This window comes from Chroicocephalus ridibundus, chromosome 9 (genome assembly GCF_963924245.1).
Source record: "Chroicocephalus ridibundus chromosome 9, bChrRid1.1, whole genome shotgun sequence".
Classification (NCBI taxonomy): Eukaryota; Metazoa; Chordata; class Aves; order Charadriiformes; family Laridae; genus Chroicocephalus; species Chroicocephalus ridibundus.
The window spans coordinates 37,198,909-37,221,163 of record NC_086292.1 but is presented as its reverse complement, the minus strand read 5'-3'; the positions used below and the strand labels follow the sequence as shown (position 1 = coordinate 37,221,163).

General features: G+C 37.8%; 1 long non-coding RNA gene across 1 annotated transcript in view; it reads right to left on the bottom strand.

Moving 5' to 3' along the window:
• The window catches only part of LOC134520894 (uncharacterized), a 135,050-nt gene that overhangs the window by 36,871 nt on the left and 75,924 nt on the right, over positions 1 to 22,255 (bottom strand). The window lies entirely within an intron of this gene.

The following is a 22,255-nucleotide window of genomic DNA, read 5'->3' as shown; positions in this document are numbered from 1 at the left end:
CAGCATTGGACAACGGGCTCTGAGCTGAAACTCCTCACTAATGCATTTGAAGAAGCTATTAAATAAGCCATGTTGGCAGTCTGTGCATTCATCTTCATCAATTACATTTTTTTCTTTTATAGTATTTTTAGGTTTAGTTTAGTCAGTATGACAACACAGAACACACATTTAGATGCAACATAATTAACCGAAGACACGCAGTTGTGCAAGAAGGATGACAGTTGACCTAGCTTTAACCTCTCGTGCCTCTGAAGGCTAAATTAGTTCTGTGAAATTTGTTGAAGGCGCAGCATTGTAATCATGCTTGACTTGGAAATTAGCCAGATATCCTCCACAACTTCACAGCAGTTTAGAATTAAAGTGTGCCCCAATTTCACATGACTGGATAGCAATACAAGGATTACACATTTTCCAATAGCTATCAAGGACAATCACTATCTTTTCCTTTAAGTAGACGACGCTAACATTATCCTCCACGCTAAAATGGTCCTAATTAAAAAGAAAGATCATCTAAACTCTCTATTTAATAATTTTTCTATATGAATAGTACATGTTATTGCCTCCTTCAAGACAGAAATTGACAACGAAAACTCAGATGACTATCATCACCTAGTACTAATGATTCATGACTCATCCCTATGCCATAATGACACCATGGATATGTCCTCTATATGCATCATTAGAACATTTTTCCAATTAGATAAAAAACAATCTGAGCTCAGTCACCAATGCAGGGGCATGCTACAACACTAATAGTTGCCAGGAAACAAACTTTTTAAAAAATTCATCAGAGAAATTACAATTTACCAAAATACTGACAATATAACCTTTGTTCTGGCAACATCATTTAAATGAATTTCAAATGCATTTGCTTAGTTCATCAGCATGTGATGTGATGCCGTACTGACTGCTAAGCCAGTGAATAACCTAGTCTATTACAACAGAGGAACTTCTGAAAAATAGATCTATTTATTAGGGTCTAAAATTACTGAGATCCCTGTGGAATATCTGCCTATCTGCACTGTCTGCATTAAAAGTTTCTGTGTTACAAAACATAACTCTTTAGGACTACCATTATCTTTGCAAGAATTGTTTCATTTGGCTACTCTTGGAGGTAAGCGGCACATTAGATTCCCAAGGAGATATTTATGATGGGAAGGCATTAAGTCAGCCAGAGCCTTCATGTAGACCCTTCTCACACAGCAAGCATACAAAGAATCCTACAATGCTTTTAAACCTTAAAAGAAAAAAAAGAAAAAAAAGAGTTTATTAAGTTAATTGCAACTTAATTGATTTAATATTTTAAGTGTCAAAATATTAAAGCAACTAGAGAAGGTAACATAAAACTTTCTTTCCCATTGGATCCTTTCCTCTAGCCATGGTTGCAGTTAACTCAGTGATTAAGTTGCCTGGTCCCTTCTGATTCACAGGAGGTTCTCTCAGTCTCCTCTGGGATCGCTGGCTCCTCCTCACTGCCACCTCTCTACTTCAGTTGCAGGCATACAGCTCCCTGCTCTGACTCTACCTGCCACAAACTGTCATCCCTCAAACCTGTTCTCCCAAAAAAGGAGAGATATCTTCCCACCTTTCAGAAGGTCCAGACATTTTTTGAAGGAACACAGCATGATAACCGAGAGCAACTAAATATGATATGCCATAGGAATTGAAGAATTAAGGTGATCTTGGATGAGATCTAGACTGCTTTACAAAAACATATTAATTGTGAAGCTGAGAATGATGCTTTCAGAAAGATGGTAAGGTAGTCCTGGATATTTCCTCAAATGATATTAATGAAGTAACATAATACTTTGTAAAGACAGGTGGTGCATGAATAAATAGCTAAACATTTGTTTCTACAGTAAGAAATAAAATGCTCAATATACAAGCTGAAGATAATATAGTTCAAGAAACCAAATTTAATTTTATCATTTTAACCCTGGAAGATGGTTGAGTATTTTAACTCAGATGTTTTCAAAACTGTCCTTTTTTTTTTTTTCTTAGAGAAAAGGAGGGGAAAAGAGAGGAAAAGTGGTGTCTGTGATAAGAAAATAAAGAATTACAATTAACAAAGCAAATAAAGTATTAAGAAGTCCTCAGAATGTATGACATGCAAGGAGAGTAACAGATACAGACGCAGCTCTGCTACCATGTCTCTTACTTTATCCTATAGACCACAATAAGGCATCTGAGCCCGATCTCATTATCCTTTGAGAAATCAACAGAAAGGGAGCCGTTATTTAGACTCAGTGAAAGCGGCTGACAAATGAAACTCAGGGAGGCCGGCTCCAAGGCTGGACACCTTCCCTTCACTTTCGGTTTTTAAGTCGTGTTTTTTCCCCTTCCTTCTGCACTTTGTAGATTTATAAACTCTTATTCTTTAAGAGGAAACTGGTAGCTAGAGAAGGTGAAAGAAGGGATAAAAGTTTCTTGCTCAGAAATTACTCAAGCTACCAGCTACACAAACAAAACTGAAATATTGGACCTCATGCTCAACTAACAAGATCTATTCCAATGTGCAGCTCTCCGTTAGGATGTGCCATCTATCTCCCAAGCTCACTTTCCAATTCAAGCAATTTATTTAGCATGCACACCCACCATAAGCCCATTCACACAGTTGGTGATTTTCTAGCATCCTTAATGTCCGGGTGCCTATTCAACATAAGCAGTGCTAGACTAGTGCCTACCAGTAACCTTGTTTCCACCAGGTACCATTAAAAAAGTGTCTACAGTTTCTATCACTTTTCCAACCATTTCAACAAACAGTTCTGATTTTTTTTTTTTAAGATGGGAAATAAAGTGCATCATTCTTGTCAATTCTTGTTACTTGTGTTTGATCAATTACGCTATATTTTCTAAGATTCCTTACAATGTACGGGATTATAGAAACTACACTAGACCCCCAGAATGCATTTTGGAAACATGAGAAAAGTAGTCCCCCAGGTTTTGTTCATTGTCAGAAACCGCAAAAGTCTGATAAAGAAAATTGGGAAGCACATAATCTTTATATATGGTTTCTGTTTTCACGTGAGGAAAATTATTGTGAAGAAGCAAAGCCAGAAACAATAGCCATTTTTTATATGATGGTGAAGGGATTTAAGCAAGGCCTGGTTTGTTTCAAATCCAAAAAAAAGATTTTTATGTCTTAAAGTTTTTCTGCTTTCTTCAGCTACATCACTTAGTTTAATGAAAGATATCACGCCTTCCTGAAAACTTCAATGAACTAGACAAGGGCAGAAAGAAAGGAAGGCAAAGCTCTGGATACCTTCTAGAAGCAAATTTGAAGCACTAAATATCTAAGGCAGCAACTTCCCTGAGAACATGGCACAGTCAGGAGACGGCCTTAGTACAGTCGTCCTGGCTACCTGTACAGCCATACATTACAGTGGGGTGACAGAGCATTGAGCACTGGCCTAATGTGTCCAGAGGGCCTGAGATATACTTTGAAACTAAAGTTTCAAGCAAGCTACAAACATATTGGCACAAAATGTTCTTAAATATTTTTTTTCTAGAATTCAAGCATGGTTTAATTTAATGGACATAGCAGACTTCAAAACCTTAGTATTTAAAAGATTAAGAAAGAGAGGTTTAGATTTGTCCGTATGAAGTCATTACATCATAAATCCTTCTTAAAGGATCTTATGACTATCCCTCAGTCCCTTCAGTGTGCATTTACCCTCCACTTTTGTTAGGGAAAGAAGTGTCATTCCCTTCTACAGATGTAAAACCGAAGCACAAAAAGATGTAGTAACTTGCCCAGAGAAACAAAAAACTTTGCATCCAAGCTGCACGGTGCCTTCAACACAAACATCCTTCTCCAGAGACCTGTTGCCTTGCTCCTGAACACAATTAGGAAGGGAGATGAAATGCCACTGCTATATTGAGGTCACACCTTCATTTTTCATTTTTAACTTATTTGTTGTAATTTACCCATAGAATATGTTCAATAATATATAATAAATAGACTTTTGTAAAGTTAACAATGCTTTTGTTCCTGTCACATCCTGTTCCTTCACTGCAGTGATAAGTTGACCTGTGATACCCAATAAAGAAAAACCTAGCAAGCACATGGAGTTGTATTGTGCAGATCTGCTGAAGTCACAGAGTGTCTTAGACAGGCCTATTATTAACAATTAGCCACTTATTGTAAATTCTAGCTGACACATCTCATTAAATATAGGCCAAAATAGACTTTGGTGATCGAACCTCATTTTTAATAGCTTTTCCCAGCATTCTGCCAATTGTTGTCAGGAAGCTGAAAATTACTCCTACCACTAGGATGCCCACTTTATTCTTGCTGACTGCTGAGAAATTTCAAAAGGCTGCCCTGCCTCCTCTGTGCCTGATAAAGGGTAAAACCCAACCATGTGCTGATGATGGCAATAGGCTTTTAAAAACCTCTCAGCAGTCAGCGTGAAGGGAAGAGGAGTAGGGGGTAAAAGGAAAAATATTTTCCATTGTCGTTTCTTCTACACAAGAGCCCGGAGTGGCTTATGACATTGACTGCCCCCTTCTAACACCCAATTTGATGTGCAGAAGTGGGACTGAACAGCTGGTCTAGTATCCAGAATCTAAATGGCAACTTATTGTTGAAATGTCTGCAATTACATTCCACCCCCACAACCAACCAAAAAATAAATAAATGAAAGTCAATTTTTCATAAATATCAAACTTCTCCAAAGATGCTTTTTTAGCTCATTTTTTTTTCTTTTTTATTTCTTTTTTCTTTTCCCTCAAGCCAGTTTCCCACACAGAGCAGGGATTCTGTCTGTGTTTAAATGGAAGCAAACAATTTCAGGGAAATTTAGCTTACCTAGTGGAGTCCTCTGTGAGCATCTTAAGACCTCACTACCCAAAGATAATTATCTTAGCTTCAGTATTCTCTTCAGTTTAAATGTTTCCCACCTCTGAGTAAATACCAGAACCTAACGTGAGTCTTCTGGCTTAGTGCTCGGGTAGTTTCAGCAATTATTTTATAGGCTACCTTTCAACAGATCACAACACACAGAACACATTTCAAGAAAACACACTTGTTAAGCTCTCTACATACAGAATCAGATGATCCAATTTTAGTTGTCAAGATTTTAGAGTTCCTTCTCTTAAATTTTTTCTCTCCTTAAATTTTTCATGAAAAGTACCCATGGCCGACAATCTTCTGCACTATGACTATAGGCAAAACATAAGGATCATGGGTTTATTCAGTCTGGAAAGGACCTCATTAGAAGGGCCATAGTCCAATCTCCTGCTGAAAGCAGGGTCGACTATGAGCTCAGACCAGGTTGCTCAGGCCTTTTTCCAGTCAGGTTTTGAAAAACTCCAGGAAGCCACACAATGCGGGATTATACAATATTCGGCAACCTGTTGCAATGCTTGACTGTCCTCAAAGTGAAAAGGTTTTTCCTTGCATCCAGTCAAAATCAATCTCTTTCAACTTTCAACTTAGGCAGATGTGTACGATACATCTGAAAACAGGCTGATGAAGCAGATAAGTATCCAGATAGTGCAGCATGACTGACGTGCTGACCAAAATACAGAGGGCTGTAGCCATGATCTTACACAACTTATCAAAGATTATAATAAAGTTCCATTGCCCTCTACCTCCCATTCTTTACAGGTTGTAGTTATTGTCTGCATAAGTCCCCAGTCAGGCACATAATGCACTGATTGCTGTCCATCTTGCCTTCCAAATGGCTCATTTGGCAAATACATTCGATATTTGCCTGTATCCTCCCATTTTGTCTGTTTAAGAAAACATTTTTGGCAAACACTTCTGGACCTATAAAAAATAAATTTAAACACAAAAACAATGCACTAATAAGCACGGGATCTTTTTCCAGTTAGGACGTTACTGAATTTAAAAAAATAATAATCTTGAGAGAGATGAGAATTTAGTTATCTGCAATCCAGTCCACTGAATGGAGAAGTTAGGAATAAAGCTTCCAAAGCCTCACACATTTTGCTTCGTAAGTATTCAGGTGTGAAAGTGGAGTCACTGATCTGGGTTCCCTTCAACTTGATTCAGCCAAGACCTTTTAATGATGTGTTTAATTTTAAACAGGTAAATGTGACCTTCTCAGGGGAAACTTTCTTTGCAATCATTCTTCAGCAATCTAATGAAACCATCTTTCCTATCTAAACAGAAAATATTCTCATCAGAAAATCTGCAACAGCAATTGGCTATTACAGAATTCCCAAGTTTCCTCTGGGATACGTTTCCCACAAGGGTTCCTGCCTTTTAATTGACATCTTGGTGTCTGAGACCAAACATTGTGTCTTCGTTCCATTTCCTGCTCAACCTTGAGACAGCCAGGAGTAGTTTCTGTCAAGAGATGCACTTCTATCAGAAAAATTTGAATAATCACAAGAAATATATGTGGTCATTAAGTTAGGTTCCTGTAATGAAACTTGAGGACACTGCTGTTTTTGATTCTCAGCTTCAGAAACGGTAAAAATAGCAAAGATTTATAAAGTCACACAAAAAGCATGCTAATGTCCTGTCAATGCAAAATGTTCTTTACTCATCCTGTAATGCTTTTTCTATATCTATCCCAAAATAGAAAGAGATCTAAAAAACTTTTCTGTCTTTTTCAGCAATGCGTACTGCAGGGAAAAATGAATCCTTCAAAGTGACTGCCTCTATAGCACAGGGCCTTGCACCCTGTCTGGTGCGGGGTGCAATCACCACTACCAACAGCTCCCACCTACGCACCTGTGCAGAAGGCAATGCTGGGCTGCTGAGGAGGTAGCAGAGAGATACAAACCAGTATATACTCACAGCAGCTGAGGAATCCTAGCACTCTACCTTAAAAGGAAAGAAAGTAAAGAAAGAAAGTCATGTAAACTCAGTTGAATTTCCTGTATTTAGTTGGATTCTTGAAAATAACAGTCCTGACGTGGGCCAGGATTTTTTTAAATATGGGTTTGTTTTTTTTCAGAAAACGAAGAATTCAGAGCAAAACTGCCTAATCTTACTGGAAAACAAATCCAGACATTCTGCCATATGGAAAGATTCTCAAATTCTCTAATCTGATTCACATGGGCTATTTAGGTAATTAACTAAAGCTGTTCAAAGGAAGGTAAAGAGGGAATATCAGAAAAGGAAGCCAAGCAGATCTTCACAAATATAGCAGCTACAGCACGCTTCCTACAATCACCAAAGGAGACATTATGGGAATGATGATCAGGGTAGAAGCTGGGTGGAGCTCAGGGGCTGAAAGAAACCTGCTATTTTGACATTATGGTGAGCTCTGGAACAGAGAGAAGGCTACACGACCTTTCCTGTAACATAGGAGATAGCTCCTCACTTTCCTGAAAATCTGCTGTGTATGAGCTCAGGTAACTCACCACCACAGCCCCCTAAACAGTGTAGAACATGGCTGACCCAGCATGGCACACTCTTGTACCGAAGAGCCCATTTTTACTATTATTTTTACAACTGTAAAGAGCCACTCACTGCCTCAAAATTACTTCCTGGCCCCAGTTATCAAAAACAAAGTATAAACACCTGCAGCCAGAAACACTTACAAGAACTGATTGCCATCCACAGTCTTAAAGGATAAGGACTAACTGCTGTACTGAATTTGAAAACAGGAACCTTAAATGACTATATTCTTCTTGATGGGAAGATGTTTGGGGCCAGGCCAAGCTGAGAGAACCATAAGGACCTTCAGACCAAGCACTAATTAACAGAAGTCATGTACAATACTGTTTTCTTCAATATAAAAAAGGTCTTGCTCAGCCTTCCAAAGCTCCATCAGCAGCGCCTTATCTGTAGTATTGTTCTCTGAACAAGGCAGTGAACTAAGGTTTCTAATTTCTTGACCAACCTTATTTAAAGAAAGAATGAAATTGGTGCCAAAAAGCAATCAATGGATCCTCAGTCAAACAAAACACTTAAGGTCATGATTTGAATCCAGTCACTCATGCATGTTATGAATGTGTTTAAGTGCCTTGTTGGATGAAGGCCCAATGACCTCTTTCTTGGACTATAGGCTAGCTAAGTCCAACAAATAAATGGAGTTACACTTGAGAACTGAAAGTTTATTTAATGATAAACACCAAAATCCTGATTTGCTCTTTCTTTGCAGCCACACACGAAGTGTCTCCTGGAAAGTGTTTCTCTTCCATAATATTTGGAGTAACCTCTTCAGAAGACAGACAGCCCAGGTTCACCTGTCTAAAGATGAACCAAAACCTTGTGATACTGGGAGATATGTCATCAAGAGTTCTAACAATAAGTCAATATCAAATTGGGGCCTGAGTAAATTAATTACATTTTCTAAAATCTTTAATAAAAAATAAAACAGGAACCTGGCCAAAGTGCTCTTTCAAATCTTGCTCACTAGATTAGTGGATATTGTCGGAAATAGAAAGGAATCCATCTTGCAGTAAGAAATGTTGTTACCAACTGCAATGAAACTTGCTACTAAGGCGTCAGAAAAAGAAATATTCTTTTAAATAAAATTTAATAAATGTTTCCAAGATCTCCAAAATCGCAGTTCCAGCACCACAACACTCTGGATGTATATTGTGATGTTCAGAACCAGCAAATAACTTAATAGGTCTGGATCTTCAACTCCCAGTAAACCTAGAGCAATAAAATAGGCAGCTTTTAAGTGATCATTTGCTGTCTTACATAGTGTTGAACTCATACTTGCGTTACCAGTTCTGTTGGATGTTGGCAGTAAAATACAGAGAAATTAACCCTCCCTTACCTGACTAACTTAAAGCAGATTCAGTACTTGTCATGGGAGGCACTAACCCCTCACCATTAATGATGTAAAATTATCCTCACTCAGTTCCATAAAATGTAATATAATCAGATAATGTTTTAGGATGCGAACCTGTGAACCCCGAACTTCTTCAAAGACGAAAAGAAAGCAATATAAGTTTTTCATTTTTACTTCAGTTTCATGCAGTAATTTTCAGCATAAAAAAACCTGCATTATCATTTTTCTCTCTGAGTCTGTGCTCTCGCTTTATATTTGGCTGTTCACAGATAGGACTTGCTGGTCAAATAGTTCTTGAGGCTCTTATTTCCAGATGCTGGTGAACAAAGTCATCTTCATAAACTGTAATTCAGAATGGTTTCATTATTCTGATAAATATCTGTGTGTAAACATATCCCAACTTCCATTGAGTGTTACTCTATTCAATTTGTAATAACACTGAAAAATTTATTGAAAATCCTATCACAAGTTTGATTTCAAATACTTACATCAAAGGTAAGTCCATCTTTCCTCTAGTTTCTTCAAGGAAATACAGTTCACATTCTTTGTTAGACAGCTAAGAACAATACCTCTTCCTTTAGGAGAGAAGGAAACTCTTAGGTGACAGAGAAAAGTGAAGGAAAACATAACAATACAGTTTCCCTGTCCTTTAGTCTGGGATAGGACAGCATCTGAATTCCTCTGCATTTGAACCTGAGAACAGGCCAACTAGAATCATACACCAAGCTCTCAAGGAGTTGAGGACAGATATGTTTGATGTACAGGTCTTTTAAGTATTGGCACTGCATGTGTATGGAGCGATATGAAAATAACTAGTACATTTAATATAATAGTTCACGCTTTTCTGACCTGCTTCAGACTAGATCTACTAGTGTAGGCTCCATTCAACTGGGAGTATGACATTAAAATGACTGGACAATTTCACATCTCTCTGAGAGCAACTTTACCTTTAACAGTCTATTCCTCTAAAATCAAAACACTCTTCCCATTTTTCCAAAATTCAGCAGACTTCATAGGGGTTGAGGGTTGGATCAGTGGACTAACTGCATGTGATTTGAAGTTGGAGCCTTCCAAAACCAAAATTTCTATAAAGGGAGAGAGTCCACTTTTGCATGGATACGTGTGTATGTATGTATCAGCATGAATGTATCAGTACACAGTCCTAAAAGATGGGTGCATACCAGGAATAGGATGTGATGTGAAGTTTGGTTACTAAACAAAGAAAACTAATGGCCAGTTATTGCCACCTGTGATTGGCACAGAGATCACGGTACCAAATAGAAAAGCAACCTTTTCTGTGTTAATGGCTTCTAAAGTGATAAAGGATTCATAGGAAAGGAAGATGATGATGAACTAAAGGAAGAAGTTAATGAACTTGCTAGAAGCAGCAATGAGTGATGGCAAAGATGGAGGGGAAGAGACATCTGTCAGTTGTTACTCATATGCTTTCCCTTATTGAAACAAGCCAGTAGTTCATCTATGAAGACTGAGGGGTAAGAATGTGACTTTGCTTTCTCATGCTTTCCCTGTTTGCATCTGGATGCTGCAAATATTTCAATATATGACTAAATTGACATACTATATGAGCAAAGAGGGCCAGGCTGATCAAACTTGTGCCAAGACAGAATCCGAGAGCCACATACATCGTCAAATAAAAAGATTCATCTCAGTACTCAGATTTTCCCGGCATTACCACTTGTCACAAACAGTGTTCTTCTGGTTATGAGTTACTGGTTTTATGCATTGTATTTATCAATAAAGATGAAGGCATTCTGCCAATTGCTTTAGATTTTGTGTTTTGAGAATAATAGTACTTGGCAACAGTAATGGGGAACAAAAAGTCATCTCACTCAAATTCCTAAGATCATATTTATCTTTATAAAGTGACACAAAAAAGTTAGTTTCCTGTATAGATATGACAGAACAAGAGTAGTCACGAGCTGAACAACTGAGACCTTCATTTAACAAGAAAGATGCTGTCAGATTCATTGAGTCTACAACAATTCTATAATTCAAGATTCTTTTTTGTAAGGATGACCTATGCAATTTTTCTTCCACCCTATCTTCTTTTTTTTTTTTTTTTTGTTTTTCATCTTTGTTATTCTACTTAATTATAGCCTGCATTGATAATACATATACTGAAAACCAGATTATAATAGATAAACCTTTGTTTAATTCAGCCGCATTCTGCCTCAAAACATTAATGACATCATAATCAACTGTACTAGTTTCAACTTTCTTAAATACTGTAGCCTAAGTTCAGATTTTTGACAAATGCTTAGGGAAATTTACCATGTTTTCTATCAGTCTGGCCAAGAGACTACTAAAACCAGCCAGTACCAGCTGTTACTGCTGTCCTCACAAAAGGAGATGCAGGGATACAGTAACAATTTAGTAGCATCTGCAATAGTAAAGGAAATAAGCTGTCAGCCTTCATAACAAATTCGAAACAAAAATACCAGTTTCCCATGTTCACCAGGGACATAGCTAAAATCCATCTCTTACTTGTGGAAGAGTGTTTTAGTTTGCTTAGTTTTTTTATTTATGAGTTTCTTGTTAGTACAGGAACCATATAGGATTTTTCACTACTACTACTAGATGAAAGCAGGTTCAAAGTGAGATTTGACTTTGCATCTATCTTTCAAGATCTACTGTGTATAATACACACTAAAAGCTTCACCTAGTTTGGCCTCATTATATCTTCCTTAATTGAATCTTAATAAAAAGACTGTGTTATAGCATGATATGTATTAATTGGTTTTCAAGAAGAGAGGCTTGAAGCAGTATAGACATCTCAATTAGGGATGCATTTCAACATAAATACAAAATTTAAGCCTCTTGTGATTGCCAAAAGGTTGACTTCGAGCTAAACATAGTGATCGGATGCATCAAGTCTCTAGATCTATTTTGTATCTAGCTAGCAAGGCAAAGTACTTCTATAGCAGATTGATTTAACGCTGCTGAAGACTAAAGCAGGACCACATCTTGAGTATGTGAAAGGCTGTCACAGAGGGAAAGCTTAATTTATCAATTTGCCAGTTTCTCAGGGGAAGCCATTAATGACAACAGCATGAGACTGCCTTTTAGAAGCATTCATTGAACTTATTTTCCTAACTTTAAAAAAAATTATAACTTTTTCCCCCATAAAATACCAGATCTGTCAGACACACAAAAGGATGACAGGAACTGCAGCTCTAAGCACAGAGCACCATCTATTCATCTCACAGCTTCCTACTTACATTCGTAACTCCAAATGCCATAAACACAATATATTTAAAAAACAACAAAACAGAACAAAAAAACACCAAAAACATAACAAACCCACCCTACACAAATGTTATACGCTCACTTTGCACATAATAAGAGATGTTGTCTTTTAAATAGCATGACTTTGCTTACACCTGTAGATGCCCAAGCAAAGGCATACAGCAACACCACATCAGGAATGAGTCAGCAACTATCTCCTGTAAGTATCATGGAGCGTTCTAGTAACAACTATTCAACACAGTTCAAGCTTTTTAAAATCAAACAATTTTCAGCGTCTTCAGGATGCCTTTAAGGCAACTTCAAAAATCTGGGCAGCATGACCAGAAGTAAAACCTCAATTGTATATATAGCTCCAGGCCAGACAAACATTTAAAAGTACGCCTGAGTCTGCGTCTCACTGACTCAAATTAAGTTTAGGCCTATCTGCAGTTCTAATAAATAGTTAGACCTATGAAGTATGCTAAACTTATGCAGAGCATGAATGATCTCCACCAGTAATCACCATTCGTTCTGTTCCACCACCAAAGTCTAGAAAACATTTAATAAGGAATAGTGTCTGAGAAAATAAGCTTTATAATGATTTACATGTAGTTTTCTGACTCTTAATCAGAATTTGTAGCTTGCTAAATTAGCATAATTTTAATTAAAGCATCTGGTTAGTTGCACTAGGTTCCAGCAGAGCTAGTGCTCCCAAAAAGTAGGGGTGAGAACTGAACATCCTTTCAGGCACTCCAAAACAAGCTCTGCTTTCAGACCTCTGGCAGATGGGTCACTGTGCAGGGGAAGCCATGCTAATGTGCTTTTTCTCCATTGCTGAGCTTGCACTGTAGCAGCTCTCCCATCCAATGACCCCTTCAAGTTCAGAGAAAGAAAAACTGATACTAACTCACTGGAAGTTAAGACAGCTAAGTTTTTCTTTGCTTGCAGAGACACAAGAACTGACAAAGGAAGGAGACAACCATGCATTTCCTAGCATTTCACCCCTTGTTTGGGTGGTAGGATGAAATTAAGTACCATACTCATATTTGAACTCCTTATCATTTCAAAGGATTTACTGTGGTGTTACAACTGTTGTTAACTCTAAGAAAGGTGAAGAAAAAGGATACTGTCACCTATGAGAAAGATCCTCTATTACCAGGGAATTCCCCGGTTGTTTTGATCACAATTTTTGTGTTTAACCCATGGGCAGAGATTACCTCAGTATATGTTTGCCCCTGGAATATTAATTTCCCCATAGGAACTGAAGATAAATCAAAAAACACTGAGGGCAGACGAAGGCCTTCAAACACCTTTTTCGTCAGTTAACAGCGTAATGTCCTTCTTTGACCTATTTAGGCAGAGTGCATCAATCACAGAGAGAAACCTTATGGGACTGAAGTGCCATGCAAGCACAGACAGACATACCGATTTGCAGAAGACAGGCACTTGTTACTAGAACACAGACTCCCCTGAATAACAGCATTCAAGACATTCATCATCTGTTCTCTGAACTCTTCCATTGGTACCTACAGAAAATTAAAATCTTAAAACTCAAGAGCATGTTACAAAACTTAGACTCAAAGCCACAGCAGACTGCTAATCAGTGGCATTTCAACGAGATCCATATGAATACCAGAAAGACATTAAATCTAATACTGCAGAGTAATCTTAGCACATTCCAGCACCGACACGTTATTTACTTGTGATTGGAACACAGTGACACCTCAAGCAATCAGGATAACTGCTGAAGGGGAAGTCAAGGTTTTCCATCCTCCCTAATGGTCACCAGGTCTCTCAATCACTGTGATTCTCAGACGGTGAAGAGAAATAAGGAACAATAAGGCCTGAGAGATCACGTTCTGAATAAGAATTCCATTTATGTTTATAATTCTTCAGTCTTTTCTCTGTCCCTTGAAAGACAGTATTTTTTCCTCACAGAAAGACAGGACCTTTTACCATTCTAGATTTACAGATCTGGAAATAGAGTACAAAAGCAGCTAATCTTTCTTTCAAACCCATCTATGCAGGCATGTCCTGATGCACAGCTGTGCTGAGAACCCACAGTCTATTTTGAAATCAATGAGATTTGTGCAAGCTTCGTACTTCTTGAGCTGGAACCTGCATTGGAAAACTTGAATTTTTGTCTCAAAGACCACAGTAAGAATTGGTGTCCTAGTAGCGGTTTGTGATTTCATTTTTCTGCCCATTCACCCGATATTTCCAGACAACTAGAACTTACACAGCTGTTCTGCATAACAGCTGTAATTGACATTCTGATTAACATCGGTTAAACCATTCAGGTTTTTATGGCTTCTCCAGTGCCATTGGCAGTATCTTGTTTTTAACTGAACTGAATCAATCTTGGGTTTTCTCAAAGATCAAGGGATGTGTGAAGTGAGCCTCCAGACCAAGAAGATCACACTTCAAGAGCTGTGATCTGTAGGGAAGCAGCAAGCAAGTAGTTTGCCGTCATGATCCATTTGATTAGCACACGTTCCTTTTTCTTCACCAGCAGAAGCCAAATTCTGTCTTGCAAACCCATTATCCTTTACCACGCCTTCAACTTTTAGACCTCAAACCTGGTGAGACTTCACTGAGTAGAAAGAAGCAGAGTAGAATAAGAGGCCAGATTTTCATCCAGTGTCACTCCAGTCATTTTAAAAGGATTTAGATTAGCCCCTGGTGGCTCTAGTTCTGCTTCCAGACTAGACAAAATCTTCCCCAAACAACTAAATAGTCTCTAAGATATTACGAGGATTTATCATAGGGACAATCCTGCAGGAGCTCAAACTCCTTTTGAATGCAAGGTGTGCGTAATTGTTCAGGCAGTTGAGCCTAAAGAGAAACATGGATATTTGCATTCACGTGCCTTCTCTTTCTTAACAGCCATGTAATCCCACTCTTCCTTTTGCACACAATGAAAGAAAAAAAAAACCACATCTCTTTTGCAAGCTAGCTAGCAAATGCAAATTTAAACCCTCTTTGCCCAGTACAGAATGTGTCTGAATTCCATCTGTATCACACTGCTACGTGCCAATTACTTTAATTAGGGTGAGATCCAAGCCTTGCAAGAGAAAGTTCGTAGTATAATTAAGAAATAGTTTTTCTCCTCAGTGCTCTTCTTTGCTCATTTTCCTGCTTCCCTCCCACCCTTTCTCCATTCAGGGAGTTGCTCATTCTGATTCTTTAGTCATTTTGGCACCAGCATTGTTGTACTTACACCTTCAGGCAGGCATGAAAGCCAAAAAGCTGGTTGCCTTTAATGCTTCCAAGATAAGGTGTAAAGAATGAAAAGCAAAGAAATGAAAGTGAAAGGATTTATACTGTTTTAGAGTGCAGTTTGGTGCAGTATGGCACAATGCTTTGAAGTGTATCTTACTGAAAGCAATAGCACATTCTGCCAAGAAATGCCACTGCTCAGTGGTCAGGGAGCTGAGTAATCTCACAAAACACGACAAATGTGCTCAACAACAAAGGAAAGACTGATTAGGTTGTGTAGATGTTCTGCAGGACCTATAATCAGCATGATAATACTGAATGAATCAATGAAACGAGTGTTGTCTTAACAATACCAACAAAAGTCATACAGCTGTCAAGGTTTGTTCCAACACCAATTTTCATTTTAAGAGCTACCCAGTCTCAATTTGCTTTGCAGTTGGGAAGGATTAACACCAACAGTGGCCAACTTTTAACAACTCCTATGTCACAGGGTAACCAATGCTATTTATTCCCCCCTCTTGAAACTTCAAACCAGAACATATCAGAATTTGTCTGAAGAAATTCCCACGTAAAATTATTTGTCTGTAACAAAATCGCTTCTGGGAGTTTCTCTGGCTTGTCAGTATTACACAAACTCATTACACAGCTGGTTCTGAAGTGGTAGGAATTCTCCTTTCTTTTGAAGGATTTGTAAAGCATTCACTGGATTCATTCATCACATCTTACTTCAGCTATAAACCTTTCATTGCTTGGTAACAGAGAAAAGCCAAGCTAAGCGTTATTTCTAAAATTTACTGTATTCTGGGAGTGTTTTAAATCACCATGAATAATAATAATAATAATGATAATAATGATAATAGTTATTATTAATGTCTCTTTGTGGATAGATGTATAAGCCTGTCTTTGGTTTAGTTCAGGTTTAAAAGTTGGGTATAGCATGTGCCCCCATTTAGAATATGTTACCACAAACTCATTTAGAATCAGGTGCTAATCATTAACCACCAAGATTTAAGGTGTGTTAGTTTAACTATGTTATAAAAGTAGATTCCAGAATTTAAACGATCTATTTCTTAATCTTATACACATGCAGGTTATTCATCATACAGTAATTTTTGCACAGTTAAACTGATGGTCAAAGTGAATTGACATTAAATGCAAAATTTTGTCCACCATTACAGTTATGAGATACATACTTCATTCAATCATGAACGTTTTGTAATTTTGCTGTACCACTGCATCTGAAACTGAGTTGAAATGGAGTCTTGTTGAAAATTCGGTCATTAAGAGCTTGACATTCAGCTGTCTGTTGGCAATAGGAATGTCATCATTGATTATAGAGATTAGTGTGGAAACAACATCTGGTTTTAGAATTATACCAAATAATTTCTGAATAAACACTTTGCTTCTGTGCTAATCCTGAATACAAATTTATCTTTCTTTTTTTTTTTAGTGGAGAAAGTAGGTTAATGTAATTTTACAGAATCAGTGCTAACTAGGAAATAAATTTATTCTTTAAACAGAAGGGGATGGATTCTTATCCAGGATAAATTATTTATACACTGATTTACGCCAAATGAGAACTGGCCCCTGCCTCATTAAAAGAATGATTCAATCCTCTCTCTTGTAGTAAGTGGCAGTATCTCACCGACTTCATCTAGAGCCAGATCAGATTATAGATGCTTTAAAAGTTGAATGTATCAGTGTGACCTAAATGCGTTCAAAGCCAATGCAGTTATAGTGTGCAAAACCCTCAGCGGGACACTTATCGGTCATTTCTGAAGGACTCTTCTTTTTGTTTAACTAAAACTTGTTTTCAGTTGATTTCAGCTAAACTGAGAGAAAATGAAATAAGGATCTTCCATACTTGGATTTACATCAACTCAATTTTGGAAGTTTACAGTCATACCTTGGTTTGCTGGAACGTCTTTCCCACACAGGCAAAACCCTGCCACTGCAGACAATGCAAGATTTTGCTGCTTTATAACCCTTAGATATTTACTCTAGTGCTCATCTGTCACGTTGAACAAGTTGTACAAGCATAGAATTAATTTGCAATTCTTCAACTCTTTTTGCATTGATGTAACAGAATTGATATGGTGTTGTTTTGGGGTTTTCTTTGATGGGCATTATCAGTCATCTTTTTTCTGAGACAAGAGGCTGTAAAAGGAACAGAAATTATTCTTAAACTTAAAGTGAGCTTGGTCCAAAAACAGAGCTAAGTTTAGATCTACAACATAAGTAATCATGAAACACATGCACAGCTTTTAAATTTCATGAATGCACAAGCGTACATACATTATCATGTGAGTATCAATTTATGATGAAACTGATCTTTGCCTGAATAAAAAAGTAACACAATAAACGGAGTATACATACTTCTAAGTGACTAGGCAAGCATACATACCAGAGATGAAGGCCGCGCTTAGTATCAACTATAATGACGTTATTTACATTTACGGAAACATGTATATCTGAAGTATTCTTCCACTGTACCATGATACGGTAATTACATTGTTATGTAATTAGCATTTAAATGGTAATAAATAAAACATGAAAGGTGTTCTTTGAAATTATTTTTCAAGTTCTGTAAGTTTTCTTTAGTTTAAGTTATTCTCCTGATAAGTATAATTTCCTCCAGAAATATCAGTATAAAAAAAATATGCACTGTGGAACAGAAATACTGACTTGATACTCAGTTTTGGAGTCCCACATGCCCTATCATTAGTGGCAGACTGATTGTTTTCTACATTTCAGCAAAACACACTGGACTAATTATAATTCCACCAACGCTGGAGTTGAAGAACACAGATTAATGATCAGCAATTAAAACATCAACAACATCACAAACAATAATGTTTCATACTGTTTATTTCTGTAGCCTGAAGTCATGCTATTTCTCTTTGGACATGAAATACATAATACAACCATTACTTCCAACATGAAAAAAATGCTATCATATTACACGCTGAGATTCATATACTGTAGCTAATTTACAGTACCTAGAAATGAAAGGAATGTGCACTTGGTGTATTGTGAATATGTAATAAGAAGCTAAATCAGTATAAGATCTGAAATACCAGAAGTCGGTCGTATTGCTCTATCCAAACACATGCAGCACCAAAACCAGATTTTAAACAACCATAAGCTTGATGTAAACAAAGTACATGAGAGTAGAGCCTTTACCTTCAAAGGTTTTTCTCACAGAGCAATGCTGTCAGGTTCAGCTGACAGAGGTACAGCGTAGTCTTTTGTGCTTCATGTTTTCTTAGAACCTGTAACATCATTGTAATCCTTTCTGTCTGTTGCAACACCCAATTTAATCAAGTCGCTAGCACAAAGCTCAACTGATGTCATCTCTCATTTGTGCACTAGGAAATCAATGGATGCAGCTGCAAGTCACTACAGTAGGTAACTATAAGCTTGCCCTTGCACTTTGAGCATTTGCCTGTAGAGTTTGCAGAGGCCGTCACACACACGGAGGCCGCCAGCATGGCTTCTGGGAGCATAATAGCGCAGAACTTAAAACAGCCCTTTTGTCAGGACATTTGCATGGACACCCCATTAGCTATGGTACAAGTAATTTTGTGATCTCTGTTGCTGTAAAACCGTTCCTGATATGCTCGATATTCTGTTATCTTTTTCACTTACTGAAATTTATGCACCTTGAGATGTTGGTAGATGCATTCAGTAAACTGAAAAATAAACAAATATATTATCTGTCTGTTGAATGTCACCACCTTTATGTGATCTGAAACATGAAAAAGCAAGCTGGGGGACAGTTTTGTTATGAAAGAATGGTGAGCAGTGGCAGAAACACAGAAGAAATGAAAATAAACACAAGAACGTCACTAGTTATTTTCAGAATGGAAATATTCCGTTCACTCAGATGCAGGATAATCATGGAAATTGAAACGCCTAATAAACCCAAGAGATTCATCCACAAATTAATGTTTGCTATATTTAAAGTTTTCCCTATATAATTCAACAGGCTAAAGTGAGAGGCCAGCAGTTGATGTATTATTTACTAATTATTTATCAAGGAACAGCTAAGTGGCCTCTCACCAAGTTTACAAATACTCCTGATGACTACAGAAGTACCAGACAAATATGGAATAAAACATCCCAACAAGAGGGAGCATATAACCTGACACTATGAAGACTAGGTATGTACCAAAGTTGACACAGGTGCAGAACTGTGAACGGACATATGGATAAATAAGTCACCCATCAGCTTGCAGGGATGATCTGCCTGGTATAGCAAATATCAGATCATTAGGGGTGTCATGGAAGAAAGTGGAAGGGAAGGTCAGATACTTTATTTATCTGCAAAAACTTTCTGATTCTTTTCTAGCTTTGGACATTTCTGGTTCCTTTCTAAGCAGCTGGAATTAAAGCTATTCAGCTGCCACTCATCAAAAAAGTAAGATTCTGCCACCCTCACTTTCTGCAACAGTATCTCACAATTGTCATTAAAACCAGATGGTATATTTATGAAAGAAAATGTTACTTTGTGAAAAGCTTGGCAGAATTTTTCCCTAATACATTAAAAGCCCTGGAGGCATTGTCACAGAACCGTGAAAAGCCAGAAAAAGATCTGGTTTCAGTTCCCACCTCAGATTCCCAGGATCAGCAGGGATTACAGCAAGAGAAGTCTTTAGTGATAGCAAGAGACTTTCCTTATGCCGCTTAATGGGATGCCCTCTGGCCAAATGAATACACTCAGTGGGTTCTGAATATAGCCAGGTTGAAATCCACAGTATTTCTTCCTATGATACAGAGAAGTAAGGATGCTTACACCTGACACCTAACACATGGCATATGGGCAAGTATTACAAGTGATAAACAGAATGTCTGTTACCATTTTTCCAACATGAGCACTGATGGCTGAAGGCTCAATTTAAGAAAACTCCCCTTCACAGATCCAAACAGGAGGTGGAATAGAATTAGCATCATATTCATAAGATACTTTATGGGCATTGTCAGATGCTCAGACAATGGGGCTGATACACTCAGCTGCTCTGCTTGCCTATACAATCGTTTCAATATGGACTTTATATGCATTTCAAAAACAAAAAAGTACGATTCACAAGTAGATTTGCCAGTTGGAGGACAGCCGAAGACACAGCCAAAGGGCTGTGGAATTCATGGAATTCAGATACCAACTAAGGGAAAGAGTTTCCTCTCTGTTGTAGACCTTTTTCATTAACATGTTCATTAACCTTTCCTTGAGCATTAAGATACTTATTACCCATTATTTTTGATCATACGCATTCACAGGATGTTGGGGTCCAGGTAAGATAATCTTCAAAAATGGCAAACAGAAAGTGAACCACTCTGGAGCTTAGTGTCATCATAACATCTTCCAGACAACTGTGCTGCAGCTCCAAGGGAGGCTTCAAACACTCACATTAACCTTCTATCCACCATTAGAGAGCTTTTACTTGACAGTAGTTGTTCTTAAACATATTTTCTTCATTTTGTTTTTTTAGCACTTTGCACAAGCTTTTACAGGCCTTGCACTCTACACAGGGATCCTAGTACAGATGCACAGGTTTTAAAATAACAGACATTATGATGCTGATGATTCATCACCTAATTGCCCTGCTCTGCACTGTCATAACCAACACCTACTACCTGAAGGCAGCTGAAGAGACATCCAAATCCTGCAGAAAAAAATCACATCATTCTGCAATGCAAGACTTACCAAGAACATTTCTTCCTTGCATCCCTACAAATACTATCGTGATGATACTAGTCAGCAAAGCATAAGCAAGCTCCATCCATCATGTGAGCAGTGTCTTTTCTTCTAAATATTATTTCCTTCAATATGTTATTGGAAGACATAACATTGTACAAAGAATCAGTTTCAGAGGCAATCTCTCAGGAAGTCTGTGTTTGAGAGGTGTAGAAGTACCTGTACAGCTTGACCTGATATTGATGACATCAACAAGTGCTCAGTTCCAGACCTAGATATAAAGCAGTCAAACAAGCCAATTGATCAGTTAGGTCCTCACTTTCTCAGCCATGAGAGCATAACCTTAAAAAAGCCACTGAAGACGTCCCCCAGGTACTCTGCCTTCACTCTTTTGTCTTATCACAAAGCCAGGCTCCAGACCATGGAATGAAATCCCTTCCCATTGCATTATTCATTTTGGATGTAAACTTACCATGTCAGATGTTACCAAAGGATTTCAGAAATAGAGAGGTGTTCTTACATGGCTTTCAGCAGCAAATAATTAGGTATTTGCTCTCAGAATAATACAGTGGATCTTTTGAGAAATATGTAAGCATAAGGGAAGATTTATACAGCAATTTCACAGTCAGAAAATCAAACAAATCTCATCAAAATGTGACCTATTCCAATGGCAAGTGATGCAGTGAAGAAAGATAATTTCTTAGCTGAGTACGTGTTAAGTTCAGCAAAACTGTCAAAGCCCTTTAAGGCAAACAGCCCATTACAGACCATGAACGTTGTAAACTATTAGCGCTGCCAAGGTAACGTGGGATAATTTCTCTGGAACTGAGAAGCTGACATGTTGTCATTTGACTTTTCCTCAGAAATCTACAGATAGATCATCTGTGCAGATAACATGCTTAACAGTAGGAAGGTTCTCTCTCTTCTCAGAACAGCTAACATAAAATAGGTTAAGGACAAGCCTTTATAGGCTACAGAAGTTACAGCAGCAAGACAAAAATGCAGCAATAAAATATCTTAAGAATTCCATAATTGTATACTGCTCTATAGTACAGAACTTAGAAAAATCAACTGTAAGACTGGCAGAAATCAGGATGCTGATTTCTCTGTCAGGAGTAGAGAAATAGTGCAGCGTTGACTCCCAGCAGTATAACACACAATCTGCAGAGAAAGTGTAAGTTTACGTGATTAAGCTGCGACCATTTGATTGCTATGTCTCCTATCACACAAGACAGGACACAAACTGCTTTGGGAAATGCTAATGGACACCCTAAGGTAAACCTGCCTTAGAAGAGCGGCTCCCTATACTTGTACATGAGAGGGATCTAAACCTGTAAAAGTGCTGCACTTGCACAGGACGGCATAACAC